Here is a 20507-nt window from a genome sequence, read left to right as displayed (position 1 = left end):
GCGACTTTTAAGCAACTTGGATGCACGATTCCAGTAGAAGCAGAGGACGGGGATCAAGGGCGGATTACTGTCTTGGAGCCCGAATTCCTCGCGAAATAAATGAAAAATATCTCATTTCATGAATAATGCAAAGAGCGGAGCAAAAAGAGTCTTCGGTCAGCCATACTTCATTTAACACGTCAGGCAGGGTTGCACTTGACTGCATGTAAGGACATGTCAAGTTGTCTGTAACTTGTAGAATATCTGAATTACATCTTCTTCGTTTCCCTTTTCTTCTGCTCCCTCCCCTCTACCTCCATATATCCATATATACTGAATTTATATTACTGCTGTGCAACACAAGGGTTTGCAGGGGATGTTGCTAAGAAAACCAAAAACCAAAAAACAAGAACAGCATTATCAGGAGCTTCACAGCCCTATAAGAATTCAAATGCCTTCTGTCAAGGAATATTGAGTTTTAATTTTTTTTATTTTTTAATATTGATGCCTGTTTGAATGATAACTGTATACCTGCATACAAACACAGTCCAAAAGTATATCCTTTGAACGTACACACACTGACATCGAAAAGAAAAATATGTTTTCATCATTCTCTAAACCAACTACGGGTGTACAATCTGAAATTATTAACAGATGTCAATTTTACACAATTTTTCTCACTCCATAGTACTTGTATACCAAAAGCATTGACACATTATTATGACAGAAGTGATATTTTCATTATTTTAGTTTTAAAACTATAACTCACAAACATCATTTAACAAATCCTTCTTGTTCTTTTAGTGTGTGTGTGTTTTTTTTTTTTTTTTTGAATGTGTGTGTTTCTTGCTTGAAAAGTGATGAGTTTTCTGTACAATTTATGGGGTGACCTTTTGCTCACTGCAATTTCTTCAATCATTAAGTCCTTACATAAGTTCATCAAGCTTTAGAAAAAACAGATGCTATCATACATGTGTGTATATTCTAATACAAATGAAGGATGGTCATATGTGTATCAAAGTCCCACTCCTTCACAAATGATGTGTGTGGCGGCACAGATATTAACCTAGCAAATGATGCCATGGAGAATGTAGAGTATTAATTTTTTTTTAAATCCAGATTATCATCATCTGTGTCCTCATCAAAAGTATGCATTTCTCTCTCATGGATCTTGATCAAAATGTCAGGCTGGATCATACAGCGACCTGGCTGATTAATTTGGGCAGCATTGTATCATGCACCCAGATTATAGAAGAGATAAGCATTCGCTCGACATCTTTGGATTAAAAAAAAAAATGGAAGAGGAAAAGGTGAGGAAACGGAGCAACCTCTCCCATGTTTGGTGGATCGTACCTGATCAGGATGATAAGGCAAACATAATCACCATGGAAGGTGCACTATATTTACCCAACCTGGCAACAGCACTGGCATGAGATGTGAAACATTAATTAGCTTTCCAGACCAACCATCAAGGACACAAAACATCTGGTATCCAAGACTAGCAGTGTAAACGGGAATCAACACTGCAGACCAGGTAACCATAATGAATTATTTCAATCATTAATTTAATGTAAACATTTTTACTTAAAAGTTAACCAGATCACACATGCCAAATCCATAAGCACCCAGCATATTTCTTATTCTATTATGACATCATAAAACAAACTACCTTTATTCAAAGCAATATCTCGAAACATATTGTACAGACATACTCCCCTTTAAAAACATAAGCTTATCTACAGTAGATGGAAAACAACTAAATGCTATAATGTTGGAAAGATGATTAAAATAAAAGTGTTTTTGCAGCTCGCAACACATACTGAAGTGCTGATAATTAATGTCTGTACATTGAAATCAAACAATTCTGCAAATTTTCTGCAAGACCAGATACTCACGGGTTGGGAGCCTGCAAAAACCTCCTGGTGGTAAGATGAACTTTGCCTCGATTCGAGTCTGGCTCCCCCTAGCTGTCACTCGCAAAATCTAATTGATGAACAAAGATGCACAAAGTGCCGGTAGAGCACTACACCTCACCTTCTGTTGCGGTAGCACTCAATTAGAGAAGCAGAGGGCGCGACCTCATCCACCTACGACCTCTGAATCATCATCGACAATGCATTCCACATTCATTCGTCCCATGTGACGAATGTTACAAAACATTTCAAGAGTGTTCGAAGGTGCCTCCGTTAAGAGCTTGAACGCCACATCACAATAAGATGTCGATGACCTTGACAAATATTGACTCTATGTCGGAAACATTGGCCAACCTGACGCATGGGGGTATCTAAACCGTTGTCTTCCAGGATTTTTGGACTGACTAATCAAGACGACACTCGGCTACTTCCGCAGATTCCTACCTCAACAACGCAAACAAAGTGTGGGGACTTTGGGAGAAGGAGAGTAAACAAAATAGGACAACAAACAGTAGGGTTTAAAATACACTCTCACAGCTAACACAAGCAGTGCACTCTGCATTTCAAATTTACATGTATGCATGCCAGTAATGGTTAAAGGGATTGTATAGTTTTGGGTGACACCTAATTTCACGTTTCTGACATTTTTTTGGTGAGATAAAGGAGAAACCTCTTCTGAAATATGAAAGAGCATGTAATTCCATAAGGAATTCAACATTTATTTGATGAAAACTGGTTTTGAAATGGCTGAGATATCCAAAACAGAGTGATTCTAATAAGTGTGGGACCCACACTTTATTACGATGGCTTTGTTTTACTTTGTTTTTGGATGTTTCAGTCATTTCAAACCCGATTTTCATAGAATAAACTTTGAATTCCTCTTAAAATAGTATGCTCTGTACTTTTTCATCAGTGTTTTCTTGGTATCTCGCAAAAGGTTAAAGCCCAATTTTCATCTCCACCAATACTGTACCATCCCTTTAACTGCTGGCAGTACTTCTAATGAATGGAACAATAGACCATCAGACTAAAGCATTCACAAAGTTCAATTAAAGTAAATTAGGATAAATATTGCTCTGAAACCAAACACATATGAAGGACGACAGGAGAAATTATGTCCATTACACGTTGACCACTGAAGATGGAAGTACGGAGATAAGCCAACTTCTTTGACCATCCAATTTTTATAAGAGTGCATTAATTGTGGTTGCTAACTGGTTGCTAAATGGTTGCTGCTACATAAAGTTGAAAACTGACTATGAATTAAAAGTGTGAATTTCCATTTGACTTTTTGAAGAGATGATAGACACCAATCATTATAAGGAATATTCGAAATGTTTCACAAATTCCTGCCAAAGACAAAAAGGGGTTGGTCCAAAAGATTACTCCAAACGGAAGGCAGAAATTCCACAAGATCAACCACTTACGGACTTCTAAATCCAAGGGACTCTGGGAAAATATTTGCAGCATTATGTAACAGTGCACATTCTTACTGCAAGAGACTAAAGCTAGACTATCAAAGAGGGCGACAATTAGTGGGAAAGTGTGAAAAAAAGAGAGGGGAAATAATCCATATAAGTGGCAGAAAAAAAAGTAAATGGTACTGGCAAACAACGTACTTTACTTCTGGCATAGTACTCTCCAGATAGACACATGTACGATGAGTGTTTGTCTTGTTCCCTGACGCTATTTGAACAAATCCTTGTTGGTCCTGGAACTTTTCATGAAGAAAGCCTGACTCAGCCCTAGGAATGTGTGCCTAGTGGCCCACTTGTTTCACCGGTCCAGCAAATATTCCAGACACTTGAGACCAAGGCCTCACTAGGACTACAAGTTGGATGCCTGACATACATACATGGACAGTGAGTCTTTTCAGGGTATAGTCTAGGGTGATTAGTGGTTCAAGAACTTTACACTTCCAGTATAAATGCAAGGTGTCCTAATCCATCTTTGTTCTCTCTTTTTTTTTTTGCTTTTTATTACTACACTATTTTTGTTGTTGTTGTTTTTCTTTCCTGCACTGCCATGAAGTCTGTCTTCATTTGAAGGAAAAATACATTCTAAAGACTACCAGTACATCAGCTTGTGTCAATCTTCTTACATTTTGACTAAGAACCAGCACGGTGGCAAAGTTAATATTTAATCGCTTCTTGGGAGCCGACAAGGAAAAAAACGAACACTTAACTGAAGGACTTCGCATACAAATGCACATTACAGTTACACAGGAGATGCCTGCATAAAAATTTTCAGATGCATGCTCGACAGTGTTTTCATAAAGTGACCAGTAAATCATGACAGCCTTTGCAAAGCTCACTGTGGTGAAAATGTGAGAAGCATTGATCAAAATACCTGCTAAACAATAACCTACTAGCCATGTATGAAATCACAATAAAGAACGAAAAACAAAAAGAATGATAGCAGATGTATAAAATTTGTACTGGACCACAAAAGGAACAAAAGGTAAGATGCTTTCCCAAACAAATGGACTAATAATCAACCCGATAATTACACGCCTTAAGAAATCTTGAGCTAGGATTACAGATGACTTTCATAACAACAATGATAAATTTGAACAGGTTTAAGACAATAGTCTGACTCATTTAAATAAGTTTAAAGAATGCAGTGATGAAGTGAACATTTTGACATTTTAACATTATACTAAATTGAAATTGTTTCAGATATCCGTTTCAACTTCATTGCTTTTGAAACTGTGTATAATAACCATATTGTCTGAAATCATATACATGTACCACATTCTTGAAGAGGGGTTTGTGAACCACAAATAAAATTAATTTCTAGGATGTAGGAGCCTTACTGTGGTTTACTGGCTATATTGACATTATGTGGCTTGAAGTTTACCTTCAATGAATTTACAGTAGTGGTGATTAAGCAAACCTTCAAACACTGGAAATCCAAAGTACAAGAATAGACGGCAAACTTTCTTCAGTGCAAAATGTATTATACATGAGTTTCTTAGAACAGACCTTTGCTGATTGGTTGTGACTTTAACTACTGTATACGCTGTTATTTTTGAGAGGGTTTAATTTTCACGAATTTTGCGAATCACAGTTGGATTGAGAATTTAACAACACACGAAAATGACTCCATGCGTTGTGTTAATAGAGCATTAACGTAAGTGTCGGCATGGATTCCCGAAAACAACATCTCGCAAAAACGTCTATGACCTCGTCATTCACGAAAATATCTGTACGCGAAAATAACAGCTTATACAGTATCAAACACTGATACCAAAATTCTGTCATTCAAAAGTGGTAAGGGGGTAAGAAATGTTTATGGATCTCAAAAAAGCCCCCTTGCTGGGGCTCGCCTCTATCCCTGGTGGCTCAACTCTCTCTTGAGGGAGTTGAGCCACCCTCTGCTCATAGCTCTAGCAATTATTGTAAAACCAGAAACATTCACGGCATGAAACTTTTGCGAAATGGAGTCGACTGCCTTTTACGCAGCATGAAACTCTCCTAAATTGCCTCTGGCATGCAATGCACTGTGTAGACAAGAACTCATGCATGCATTTTACTTGCCAAAACACGAATCTTGGCTCCTCGCAAAATTTGCAAAAGTTTCATGAATGCACATGAAAATATCTGGTTGTACAGCTCTCTGGCAAGGGGGCCTCAGCCAACAGCTAACACTAACAGAGACCATGCTTGCTTATTTGCTGCACCTAACCAGTTCCTTGAAAATCCATAGTCACCCATTTGTTTGTCCTCTTTTATGACTCATTCACCCAACATTGATAGAGTCCCCCATCCGAGACTAGAGACAACTGACCATCAGGGTGAACTGACCATCAAAGGAGTGGACGACACCAGTGGTCAAACAAGAGGTGAGAGATAAAACGGTGTCAGGGATTTAATTAGAGATAGCTGTTGGTCAAGGTACAAATAAGAGGCTAGGTTAAAAACCATCCACATTTTACTGAAATGCCACGCGCCGATGGCAAACTGCACTGGTAAAGTTCTGCTTCTTGCGCTTGTGGGCCTATATATGCCATTTATATAACCCATCTCACTTCAGAAAATAAATAATGCTCTCTATTATCTCTCCCTCTTTGTATCTCATTTTCTTTCATTCTCACTCTCTCTCTCTCTCTTAGTGTTCATATCATTTGTCTCTGTCAAAGAGAGACACTATGAAATGTTAAACCATGGCAAATGATAAGACCAGTGTGATACGGATTACAAGACTTGTGGTATGTTTCAAAACTTTAATAGAAGGGTGTTATTATGTGGTAAAAGTGCAGAATTCTGGCAAGACTTCAACTTCAGACAGTGACTTGATAATACAGAACAATCTTCCAACAAGATATTTCTTTTAGACAAAGCCAGTCCAATCAGCTGTAAATATAACAGGTGATGCTACATGGATAAAAGCTGACTAGCAGTGGGAAAAGCATTGGGGTCTGACTGTTTGAATACGGAGGTACCACATGACACTGAACGTGGATCGCACCTGATCTGCTAGGTTGCTATGGAAACCTACTTTAGAGAAGATAGAATGAACCCTGATTTTGATAGCGCTTATCATTACACAATATCATTCACTTGGTCATGCATAGATCTCCTCTAATATTCTTAGTTTCAAATAATGCAGGAACTATATATCATATTCCTCAAATGTTATCATTTTATTGTTGTAATGATTTAGTTGTGACAATTTCATGTGAAGGAGAATTCATACTGATCGCTGATCCAAAGAATATTTTGACTAGCCATTCGTAGCTCTTTTTACAAATCAAACTAGAAAATGTAAGTCAACTGTATCATCACTGAACCTCATTTGCATCTGTAATTCATACAATTAGCAATGTTTTATCAAACATGAAAAACTTTAAAATTCCTTAACTTTTTCTCTTAAAAAAGACCTGCTGCACCTTGTACTGTTTTGCTTCCTGAACTTTCCTGCTGTTTACAAAGTAAACTCGGGCTTGGAGTGAAGGAAATTCCTTTTAAAAGGGAATTCCGGACCAGTTAAAAGTTAGTCTGAAAAGAAAGAGTAAAATTTTACAAGTACCAACAGTGGATGTTTGATCATAATTGGATAAAATCCAGTGAGTTATGAAATTGTAAAGTTTCACTAATTTTTGCCAAACACTTCTTGAACAGTCAATATGAATATTCAAATGAGCTAGTTGATGATGACATCACCTCATGACTTGTCATTTGGTTTGTACACAAAAGCTTGAAATTTATTTTTTTTTTTGTTCAAATGCAATTATACCTTAGTCTCATATCCTAAATATATCTGACTGATCATTATTTCAAACGTATTCAGCCAAGAATAATAACATTTTACACTTTAGCAGCAGGAGAAAAAAATCTTTGTCAGTTTTTTGTACAAAATCAATGGAAAATGTGAGGTGGTGACATCATCAGCACACTCATGTGCATATTCATATCAACTGTTAGAGAACTGCTTTGCAAAAATTAGCAATGGTCACACTCGTGACCATTGGCTATGTGTATACAATCGTACCCTTCTATTAAGCACAGAAGACAAGCCAGTAAACTGAGTTTTACAAAAAAATCTCACATGCAAAGACCACAGAACTTACCTGCTACTTGCAAGCCTGGATAGATGATTTTAGCCCCATTTTTATGATCCTGTCCTCATTCAATGTCCGAGTGACCTGTGCAGTAACAGAGGTTGACGGAACAAAAAAAAAGAAGATGTGTCAGAGAAGTAGTCGCATAGATGATCAGCTAACCTCACACCTGTTTCTATCCACAAGTAGTTTTTTAGAGTATTAATTAATAAAAGGTACCACAATTTTCACATTTTATATCTTTGCCCTGATGACCATCATAGTTCAAGTAGGAAAATTTGATTTAATTTGATATGATTTTATTTCATTTTTATTAATTCAAGCACAAAAATCACAACCATTTTTTTCCTCTTGAAGATATTCCTTTCTTTCCCAAGGTGTAGGTTTATTAGTCTCATCAGGTATCATCACTTTGGCATGAATTTCAAGTTGCTGATTTTCAAACATATAATGATTGTAATTCAAATTAGATTCCATCTGTTTTGCTTGATATTCAAATCAGATTACATTTGTTTTGATCAATATTCAAATTAGATTACATCTGTTTACTAATACACTTTTTGTATTCAAATAAGATTATATCTATTTTAATATTCAAATCAGATACACTGAAAGAACAACAATAAAAATGGCACATAACACAAACAACAGCAGCTGAGGTGTTAAGATCCTCGCAACAAAATTAAGTCTTCAATTTTCCTCCCTGTATTATATGACATGTAGGCTGCTTGGTATAGTGCCCCCCAGCAGCTGCTAATTACATCAAGTGACTGTTGATGAGTCTACATGATATTATATTATACCACCAAGTCATCATGCATGCATATCACAAAACTCATTATCCGACACGTGATAGCATATATGACAATCCAAATCCTGTAGCCACATCTAGGATGACGGAAGGGTCTATCTGAATTACACAGGAGCCGCCCTGGTGAAATTTTAATGTTTCACAAGTGTGACTGAATCCGAGGAAATTTTTACATGAAAGAATGACACATTCATCACTCTCAGTACAATGTATCACATCAAAGCCATCTTGGAAGTTTAGCTAAAATTCTACTTTCTCACTGCTAGAATGATTCCCAATTCATGAACAGAAAAAGTGTGGACAGAGGCAGATTTTGAAAAGGCGGTTACTCTTCATCTAGGGCTGTCATCATATAATTTCAAAACTTTGTGGAAGCTCATTGTTCTCAGAAGTACATGTTGATAAGTCAAACTTAAGAGGCCTGCCAAATAATAACACGGATATTAGATGCACACATGACATTTATTGGTCATAGGAATATGCTTGCTAGTTTCTGATCCTTAAACTGGGTCATGTCTATGTAATGTTTAGTCATTCAGAAATTGTATCCTCTGCTTCTCCCTTGGGACTAATCTTGACTTACAAACATTGAAATCTTGTCAATTATTGTTCTATTTTTCCACAATTTATAGCACTGTTCTTATTGCAAAAAAAAATTGAAACTTGGGTCATGATCAGAATCAAGTCTTTTTGACTCAACATTCTCACTGTTAAAAATGTTGAAATTTTTTGAGTCATTCACGAAGAGTTGACTTGCGCATGTTCATGAATGGTATACTTGCTATGCCACAGTGTCAATTCAATATACCACAGTACACCACAGCTGGTAAAAATAGCAAAGGAGTGACAGTGCAATGCATTGTGGAATATAAAATTGACATTTTTTGCAGTCACTGTTCTCACGGTACAACTTTTATTTGCGATTGCGGATTGCAATTTTGAATCGCGACTCAAATCTTGCGAAACAACACATCACTTCTGTTCACACTGTAAAAATTTTGAAATGTCAGTCAAGACCTGGGCCCTGTTTTATCAGATAAAATCAGTTGTAAATTCCCTTACCCCACAGGCTGCCAGAGACTTATGATAGAAATCAACTATAATAATATAAACAATTCTATCAAACTCTTGGGGCCCAGGATTGTGACCTGAAATAAAACATTATTTTGAATGCAATTAAAATGGCACTAGTGTCTTTGCATCTACAGAATCAGGGTTAGTAGCTGTCCTTGTGCTGATTGTAGAAGCATTCATTGTCATAACCATCTCAGCTCTTTAATGTCATTCTTCTTTCTTTGTCTCATCCATATAATTGTCTAATTTTTCTCCTCCTCCTCCTCCTTCTTTCTTTTATCTTTTTTTAAAAATATCTTTGAGACAGAATGGAAAGAATTTGATGGCCAGGGCAGTGGCGGCACTAGCTAATACTAAATCTGACATCAGTGCCAGATCGGACAGTAACAACCTCCGAAAAGCTAATGTCAGCATTTGATGTTATGGATGCAAAGCCCTAAAGAAAAGATGATAGTGAAGGCAAGGCAAGGCTGGGGTGGAGGAAAACATCCAAACATCCATCCCAAAACACAAGGCTGCCTCAGCAGTAAGACATGCCCCTCCTGTAAATGTGTCATCACCCTCATCTGAAAGCTTTCTCCCTTCCTTATCTTCCTCATCCCTGGACCTGGAGGATGGCGTAATGGTAATGGGGGTCTGGGGGTGATGTTTAGGACCGGTTCCCATCTCCAGCCTAACACATAAATGAGCAAGTGCACTATCTCTCTCTCTCTCTCTCTCTCTCTCCCTCTCTGTCTATCATATCTACTCCTCTATCTCTCCATCAGTCAGTTTTATAATCTTCTCCCCTCCTGCATCATTCTATCTTCGATTGTTTTGAATATTTTTAGGCTAATTGTGTTGATATTTCCCCCTGGCAGTCTGGTGGTCCCATAAAACAACTGGAGCAGGTCATCAATCTCACTGTATCTCTGGCTTTCTGAAATACTCTCCCAGTAAAAACTTTGTGGATTTTAGGAGCAGCAAAGTATATAAAAATACTTGCAGTATATAGTAAGACACGAGTCGCCATTCAAATTATCTCAAGAAACGCTTGACATAAAAAGGAGTCCTCGTCATAAAATTGGAGCGAAGCAAACTATTACAGATCATGAATCATGCTGTGTTCATGGAACAAGCATGCATTTATTATTGTCCATCCATCAAAGTCCTGTTCTGAGGACATATACTGGACGATACCAAATACCAAATCCTTACATTATATGATAAATGATAATAGTACTAATAATAGTGATGATTATAAAAATTGATATCATTTTACTTATAATCATTATCACTATTATTATCATAACCATTTCTATATACATTATAATTTTAGTTGTAATTATTATTATTACTACTACTAGTACTACTACTACTACTGCTACTACTACTACTACAACTACTACTACTACTACTGCTGCTACTGCTACTACTACTACTACTACTACTACTGCTGCTACTACTACTACTACTACTACTACTACTATTACTATTATTTTTATCATCATCATCATCATTATGATCATAAACATCTGGTATAAATAGGGTCTCCCAACACATAAAAAGTTATCAAATGTGACATGGCAATGAAAATACAAACAGACAAAAAACAAAAACAACAACAACAACTGAATCCAGAGACTGAAAGCTATGCTTTTCTTTTAAAGTTTCTTTTCTATGTAATCTAGATGAGATGTGGGTTCACTTGTCACTTTGTGTTGTACCTTGTCACTCCTATACATGAAGCAGATCTACGCTATCTGAAACACAAACAAGGACGAAGTTCAACCCAGAGAAGTTCTCATGTCTTATTCATGGAGCATCCAAGTCATGATCGCAGCGCACTCACGCTCTCCGAGTTTTCGACGTTACATCTCACAGACAAAATCTCACCTTTCTCTTCTGGATATATCAATATCTGCAAGTGCTTTCATCATTTCAATTGTGAGTTGCTCCTTTTCAGCAAAAAATTCAATCATCGAGAGCCAGTGATTCTGGATTGCTTTTAGCACAGGCAGCATTATGTTATCCAACATAAGTCTTACCTGGCCTATATACGTAAGAAATAAAGTCTAGATTTAACTCTTCTTTGGATTAACTAGGAAACATCAATCCAGCTAGTTTTCTGGTCAAAACTTTTGAATAGGCCTACAAGTTTTTGAACACCAGTTGTACTAAATGAAAGTTCACATAAGTTTACACTAGACAGTAGACAGAAACACAATGAATGACAGAAAGGAGACTAACACCTAGAGATGATATCATAATTTCCTGTCTGTCATAATAACATGGTTGATATGTCTGTCATGCCTCCATAAACTGAGTTCATTAAAGTGTCATGCAGGACAAAGTGCATTTGAACTTCACTCCCCATTTCCTATCTGACCACGAGATGTCGCTGTGCCTGTTTCACATGATCCCGCCCTGCCCCAGGTCCACTGGAGGAGACTGGAGTCCCACCTCAATCTAAACACACATTTCCTGGGATGCTAATCCCAAGCAAACACCACCATTTTTTTTCTCTTTGCTACATTCCATGGCAATGAGACGGCCAAGTCAGTCGGCTAACTCCCATCCAATCCCTTCAGCCCTCTTCTCTTTGGAGAGTGCATATTTACGGTTCTCTTATCGCAAAAATTGACTGTCCGTTGTATCTTTCTCACACTTTCTAATAACCCATGGTGAAAGCACGCGGCTGTTTTGCTGCACTTTTTAGAAAGGTCCAAAATTTCTGTCACCCTTTTTGAGCATAGAGGGCCAGCTGACGATGTGATATTGGCAATCTCGACCGACCAACCAACCAACCAACCAACAGGTTAGCATTGTCCTTGCAAGTTAGTCTCCAATTTTAGACTCTACATGACCCTATATAAACTTTCAATGTGAAAGGGATTCAGAGAAGGTATACAAATAGTTTTTATCTTCCCATGTTTTTTATGAAGATTCAGTCGGGTCCTTCATCTCTCCTGCTGGCTAGAAATATATGGAAAAATAATTTACCTTCAGAGAATAATGAAATATCCTAGTTCTCCATCTGCAAATACATCGTTCAGATGTATGTTGCAAATGTGCTATTCACTTTATTTCTACAAGCATTAACACTGTCACAATGCCCACCTCCATAAAAAAAGTACATTGCCAGAATATAATATAGGCCTAAATGAGTGAACCTGTAAACAGTATGAAACAAGGACAATTGATAAAAGACAACATGGATTTAAAAAATGAAACTACTATGTTTGTAAATTTCTAACAACTTGATACCTTAACCAGGAAAACCAATATCTAGCATGCCATAATTAACACATGTGAAAATGCATTGCCCTCAAGACTTCCCCATCTTCCCTCCCCCCCCCCCCCAAAAAAAAAGAGAGAGCTTTTTTGAGCTACTTCTTCTGCATCTTTCCCTCATTTTAACACAAATTACACCCTACACTGAATCATACAAGGCTATTAGTCCAGGGCTTGACACTAACGGTGGCCTGGTGGCCCGGGGCCACCAAAAATGAAAGTGGGCCCACCAAATTTCAGAAAAGGGCAAATTTGGTGGCCCACCTCGGGCCACCAAAATTTTTGGAAAGTGTGTCAATAAATTCATAACTTTTTGCGCCGGAAATGCATAAATGCATGGAATGTGTGCGACTTATCAAAAAAAAAAATGGACTTTTATCAATGTTTTTTTTTTTTCAGGCCACCAAATTTTTCTCTCGGGCCACCAAAAAATAAAGTTAGTGTCGAGCCCTGTAGTCATATTAAAAGTTCTTTCTGTCTTAAGACTGAAACATGGAATGTATTGTCACTGATGATGTCTACATGCCAAGATTTTCTCAAGACAGACATCTGCCAAGCTACTAAATGTCACGTCAAATACAATTCAGAAAAGCTGTCACCAGTGCACATGATGCATGAGCAAATCTGTCATTCGGACTCACTGTGAATGACAGGGGGCGGAGTTTACACCAGCCTCCTTCACAAAGGAATCCTGTGTCCTCCGCCCCTCTGGATCGGTCTCATCTTCATCCAGAGGTCAGCCATGTTGATTTCCTTCATGTTTGATAAACATTAATTGACCTCATGACAGATACATAGCCTCAATTCCAGTTAGAGACTTTTTTTTTTAAAACACAACCAACCCTAAGAACAAGCCAAAGAAAATAGTCAAAATACTATTAAGAAGTTTGGTGACATTTCTGTGAAGGCTGGGGGGGGGGGGGGGTATCCATAGAGATGATTGTGGAGTTTTTTTTCTTCGAGATAAATACTCCATATACTCCTAAAATTACCTTCACATTTCCCTCATACCGTTATTGTTTAGTACAGAACCAAAGTCCCTGGGAAGCAGACTATCTCAGGCATCTATCTATTTGTGAAACAAATATGACTGGTTCCTTGTTAACATCTTCATTAAACTGCCTCCATGAATATTCCATCAAAATGAGAGGGAAAAATCTACTTTGTGACTGATGAAACACAGGTTGGTTGAACATACATGCTCATCACAATTTGGTCCATTTTTTTTCTATTCATTAAAATAATCATTGTCTATACTTTGAAACCTTATAACTATATCTCTTGAGAAGCACAAGCATGCACTCTATGCTGTGAAATGCTAAAGCTGACAGCATCGAATTAATGAGATCATTATCAATATTTTTAAACTATGATTCATGTTATCAGATAGAAGCCTTTAAACGATAGGTAGTTTCCAACATGTTGTAGGCAGCAAATGAACTTACACAAACTGAATTTCACCAAAGGAAGGGCATTCCAAGTAGGAGATGCGAGCTCAGCATCCACAGAAAATAGTTAGTCCATCTAATCCAACTTCAGAAGATTGTGGCATAGCCTACAGAATGATGATGGAACACAAATCACACAGCTCTGAAAGGAAACTGCATCAAGGTTTTACTCTTACACTGGAGAACGTGCGGTTAACCGAAGGAAAAAAAAAAGGAGCATGGAAAAAAAAATTTCTCTGGCCAATAACTCTGCTCTCCTCAAGTTTAACTAAAAGACGTTCAGGTGTATTCCATCAGGGGGAACGTAACAGCACCCCTGTGACTGACTGGCAGACAACAAAGGATTGGTAGGCTGGGTAGGGGACGGTTAAGGGATAGAAAACAAGGGAGCCAGGGGGGACGATAAACTCTCTCTGGCAGGGGGGATGGGGAAGGGAATCCCCTGCCAGCCACCTAGACACAGGGCAGGATGGGTCCTAAGGGAGTCACCCCACCCCTAACCCCACCTCCATCCCACCCCAATCTCAACCCCCATCCCAACCCTTCATGCCAGTTCCTACACTGCACCAAGGATTGAGTTCAACATCAAGGAATTTGCCTGCCAACCAGGGCAGATATTTTATTATATAAAATCAAAGGTTAACAGAGTGGACAGAAGATCATTAAGCAAAGTAACTAAAGGCATAATTTACCATTTGCAGATGAAACATAAGCCCAGCTTTAGTGCATCACAATAGTTCTAAAATTTGAGTTAGGGATAGAAACAAAAATGTAAAAATGTTGATCAGTATAATCAATGTTAACTTAGTTAAGTATTGTTAAATTTACAAAATGCAAAAAATAGTTATGATAAAATTGATTCTAGAACAAACCATCTACAGTTATGGTTTATGGAGAAAAAATAGTGATATATCCTTATATCTTAGGCTTTATTGCAATATTTTTATATGGTAGGATGTTTTGAGATAAAACTGGCCAACACATATGCATCAAATGTGATAACTTAAACATTTTCTAAATCACTGCTCCCAATACTAAACAATACCTTTAAATGAGTAATGGACATGCCCATTTTGTCATCATAAGCATTTACAATTAAGAAGAATTCTCTCTGCAGATTCTTTTGTTTGTTGGGTTGGGGTTCTTTTTTTTTTGTCTGGGAAAATATGACAATGAATATTGACTTCATTTCTCTTGAGATTGTCTCTGAAGACAAGCAAAAGAAAACTACACATCACATGCAGATATTAATTAACCCTTCAGTCTCTATATCACCCATGGTCATCCTTGCACGTGTGTATGGGATGCTGTAACTATAACATAACACTTTCACAACAACTGCAAGAAAGAGAAAAAAAAATGTTTTAGATGAACAAATAATGACAAGCCATGACATGCACTAATTAATACAATTTCAACAGCAACTATATTGAAAACAAATCCTGTTTCATTTATAATTTCACTTTGAGAGGTATAAGGGTACAAGTTGCTTGAAATGATTTCATATTTCAGAGCTCAAAGGACACAATGCATTTCTTTTCAGATTCTCAAATTTTTTGCTCTATGCTTCAAATTTTTCTCACAAATGAATGATTTCATATTTCAGAGCTTAATTGACATTACACATTTCCTTTTAGATTCTCGATTTTTTTGTTCTGTGCTTCAAATATTTCTTACAAATGAATGAGCAAGGATAGCGCCAATGTCCCTGTGAGCTAGCTAGCACCCACCTTTCTATTTGGGGCAGCTCACTGCAGGACGTCCTACACAGCGTAAACGCACCCAGCGTGTGGGGGCGGGCGTCTGCTCCGCTCCCGCCCCGAGGCCAGGTTTTGGCAGCGAGTGCGTACCCTCAAACACGGGAGCAAAACAATTGGACCGGCGGAGCGAGAAATATTCCAACAAAGAGTGCATAAACCATTTCTACCCTAATTACTGTGACAAAACCAAATATTCCCCCAAACTAAATAAGATTTTTAAGACTTTTTTCCCTTCCTCCTTTTTTCTTTGCTGCAAATCTTTTCTTCAGGCATGTAGTACCGTGTAGTTTGTGATGGTTAACCTCAATTTCTATTTGTAGCTCAGTGCACCAATTCAGGATGTGGTCAAACATCCCCCCCCCCCCCAAAAAAAGGAAAAAATAATACCTGTATATTCCTAACCTAAATATGTCCTGCGGACAACAATAAGATTAGTCCAGTATTAAGCATGTCCTACACGAACTTTTACAACCCCACGGCCGAGGCAAAGTGATGTCTATTGCTTAAGACATCATAATGTGAACATATCAATATGCAGGCACTGTTGAAATTTTGGTGGCTGAATTGAAGATATTGTTGAGCTTTGCTGACTGTGTTGTATGATGATGTTCAAATGAATTAAAAAACACATATAGTTTACAGAATCATGCTACCACAGTCACAAGATCTTCTAGTAAACGTTATCATGCTATAAACCATTAACTGAATGGTTTATTCAGGTAATATTCATTATTCCAAAGGTTCCTTAATCCAAAACTTAATAAGGTTTGTTAATCCAAAGATTCATTAGTTTGAAAATGAAATAAGATTCATTATTCAGATGGTTCATTAATCTGCATTGTTTCGAAGGTTAGTTAATACAAAAATGAAGTAAGGTTTGCTAATCCAACAATGAAAAAAAAGTGTGTACAAAAACAAACCTTTGAATAACAGACCTTTGGTATTAATGAACTGTTAACATTATTCTAACACTGCTGTCTGTGAGAAATATGGAATATAGAAAATCTGATTAATCACAGATTTTTGACCTTTTAAAGCACTTATTGTTCATCAAAAATTAAACCAACAAGATATTTTCTGCATGATACAGTATTTCGGTTTTCATCCATATGCTATGCAGCATCTCTTGAATGGCTGAATGGCTAGTAGACGGTGATCTTTACTTTAAGTTTAATATCCATGTGATATTGCTATAAAAAAAAAGAGACCCGGGGGTCACGCGCTCACCTGAGTATCGCAATTTCACCTTCCATGCATTCTTGCCTTGCACACTCTTAACTGAGAACATTGGAAACTTAGGTCTGCATATATGGATTCCCCCCCCCCCCCAACTCCAGGGTGGGGGGGGGGGGGGGGGTGAGAGGGCAGGCAGCCCTTGATCTGCAATGAACAAACTTGGAACTAAAGTCATCAATGTACAAACTCATGGTATTAAACTTTGCTTTATCATTTCTGGTTCTAGCGTAGAAGATGTTAAATATTCCTTAATGTGTGTGTGGGAGGGGGGGTGGGCCCCCTAGGGGCCCCCCAAGAGGGACATGGTGCCCATTTGAAGGAATTGAGATTCTATCCCCCTAGGGATGCTACCTGCTAAGTTTGGTCAAAATTCATCATGAGGTTTTCAAGAAGAAGATGAACATGTACAATTCAGGCCCCATTACAACTGTAGGACTTCTCAACATCCCCTCTCCTGGGTCCGGGGGGGGGGGGGGGGGGGGGGGGGGGGGAGGGGCACCCCTGATTCCGCCAACCCCATGAACAAACTTGAAACTACAGTCATCAATGTACTAACTCATAGTATTATCTAAGCCCTATCACTTCTGGTTCTAGAGAAGATTTTTAAAGATTCCTTAATTTTAGGGGGTTTGGGCCCCCCCTGGGGGCCCCCAAGTGGGCCATGGTGCCCATTTGAACAAATTGAGATCCTATCCCCCTAGGGATGCTACCTACCAAGTTTGGTGACAATGAGACATGGGGATCTCAAAGTGAAGATGAAAATGTACAATTTAGGCCCCATTAGGACCCCTCACCAACCCCCTCCCCTGGGTCCCAAGGGGGGCACCCCTGATTCCCCCATGAACAAACTTGAAACTACAGCCATCATTGTACTTACTCACAGTATCAACTAAGCCCTATTACTTCTGGTTCTAGAGAAGAAGATTTTTAAAGATTCCTTCATTTTAGGGTGTTTGGGCCCCCCTGGGGCCCCCCAGGTGGGCCATGGTAAAACTCGGTCATGGGGTTCTCAAGAAGTAGATGAAAATGTAAAAAGTTTACGCACGACGCACGATGCACGACACACGACGGACAACGGACGCTGGACGCCGGACGAAGAGCGATCGCAATAGCTCACTTGAGCCTTCGGCTCAGGTGAGCTAAAAATGCAGCAATTTGCATTGCTTCAAAGTGCTGAATGTCTGCAAAATTCAAATCTCCACCCCACTCTCCCTATTCAACCCCACCCCTCTCTCTCTTTATTTTTCTCTTTCCATGTCAGAAAGCAATAACGGTAGTGATGGGATGGAATTAAACACCTTATATTCACTTCAAACAAGTTTGAAGAGGCACGTCTTAAGCCTCGGGTATACTGCATCCATGTTCACAGCGCCAGCACCACCCCCACTCTGCTGCTACAAAGAGAACAAAATAAAATCTATCGATTACAGCAAAATATTTCCAAATTGTGCCACTTTCCTGATACAGAGTGGCTATTAACTCTTTTGAGGCACTCAATCATCCCCCATTTGGTCTTTACGCAAGATTATAATGGCAATCGCACTTTTCACTTTTTTGGATCATGATGCTGGCAGAAGTTTCGCGTGGTTGTCAGGTAATAGTACTGAACGAGGCTTTACACGGATGAAATCCTCGTGATTAGATCTCCCAGGGTGGGCGTTAGTGCATTACAAGTTTCATGTCCTGCCTCACAACACCTACCTTTCTTCATCCCACGATCCAAGAAAGCCGGTGCTTCGGTTTTCAAAAAAGCTTTCGCCGGCAATGCACAACACCATAAATGAAAGCCAGGCAACAACACTCAACTCAAGTCTCTCTCTCTCTCTCTTTCTGAACAGAGCGTTTAAATGAAATAAGGAGCAATATTTGCCATCAACCGCCTTTAATGGACTCATAATTCCCAGGTAAAACTGCGGCAGTCTTCAGACTGTTTTTGCTTTCATTACCCCTGACATATTGTGTCCACAGAGGCCTATAGCTACCTCAGCTCTTCTTTCATACAGACAGCGGCCGGGGAAAACTCTCCAGTGATTGAGCATGATGAAAACTTCCCCACGATGATGGCGATGAGGATGCAGGGGAGAAGATGAAAAAAGAAAGAAAGAGAGAAATAGTGAGATAGAAGAAAATGGAAGAGAGTGAAAAGGTAGCAATAGCAAGAACTGGAGAGAAAGAGACAGAGAGAAAAAAGAAAACACATCATCACTGAAAATTAAGATGTGAGTATTCTCAAAGGAGAGATACGTCGCAATCTCGCGGAAAGAGCAACGCATCGCCTGAACAAGGGAGAGGATAACAATTGATGGGAATGCTGAAGACGTTGGAGCTTAGCTGCGACCGCGTAAGGCGATACCCCGCAGACTATTAACATCTGATTTGAAATGAAATATTGTTTCTGGAGGGCGAAGAGCGCAGCAACTAGGATGGATATGCGAGGTGAGACCCACTTTCCGCAGCACCCAGTGTCAGTACTTTGCCTGTTACTTCATCAGGTGTCGATGTTTAGACAAAATACGAGCAGTCAGTGGACACTACTGAAGATTCAGGGATTCATAAAACAAATGACCCACCATTTATAAATTTTCCCCATTTCGACACCTTTTCTTTGGGTGGGGTGGGGTCTGCTGACAGTATTTGGCAGTGATTCTTCTTATGGAAATGACTCATGATAGATAATGACTGGACTAACAAAAACTAATGTAATTTCAAGTGAATTTTCAACATTGAAAAGCTGTTCAAGAATATGTGAATCCCATACATTACTGAAGCAGGTGTATGTCATGGTGCCTATTTATTGCATTGCCACACAAAATAACCAAAGTCTTACATTTTTGTGTGTCTTTTATGTCACAGAAAAAGAATGAGCCCCTTGGAACAGTGCACGAGCAGGAACATTACATCTTGACACATTGGGGAAGACTGAAGATATTCATCAATAGTGTGTGCAATGCGTGATACTGAATAGTGCAACATAAAAGTATGTGGGTTTTTTTTGTGTGTGAACAAAGCCACTTGTACGGGACTTTTAATGGTTAGATAAAAGTGCTTACAGATGCTACATTCAGGCAAATCAAAAGAAATGTTAACATGACAAATTTGATTTTGCAATAGTTATCTTGCTCCACTGAAATATTGCTGAAATGTGGGTTTTTTTTTCTTGTTGTTGTTTTACTAGAGAACATATTTTTCATGGACCTTTTATCCAAGTGGTGATTACCACTTGTTACTTGTTACACAGAGATGTGTAGACAAATATGCTTGCCCTACTTGGTAATGAATACAAGGCTATAAAAATACCTTAAAGGAAACATAAATGCAAATATAAATATGGTTATGAGAGCAAGATCAGGAATATAAGTAAAACACACCAGCAAATTTGAAGAAAAATTGGACAATCAATTCAAAAGTTATGAGTGCAGTTATCACTAGATGAGAAGACTACAGTTCATG

The 20507-nt window shown here is 38.4% G+C and overlaps 1 long non-coding RNA gene across 1 annotated transcript in view; it reads right to left on the bottom strand.

Moving 5' to 3' along the window:
- Positions 1-20507, bottom strand: part of LOC139729228 (uncharacterized) — a 60796-nt gene that overhangs the window by 17720 nt on the left and 22569 nt on the right. The window contains exon 2 of the long non-coding RNA XR_011710856.1: positions 7465-7539. This is a non-coding gene — a long non-coding RNA (uncharacterized lncRNA). The remainder of the gene's footprint in view (positions 1-7464; positions 7540-20507) is intronic.

The sequence above is a fragment of the Diadema antillarum genome, unplaced genomic scaffold (assembly GCF_040938485.1).
Source record: "Diadema antillarum isolate AM-2024a unplaced genomic scaffold, OU_Dant_1.0 seq00000229_RagTag, whole genome shotgun sequence".
In the NCBI taxonomy this organism is placed as follows: Eukaryota; Metazoa; Echinodermata; class Echinoidea; order Diadematoida; family Diadematidae; genus Diadema; species Diadema antillarum.
Note: the sequence above shows the minus strand (reverse complement) of the source record. Positions and strands in the feature narration are given on the sequence as shown.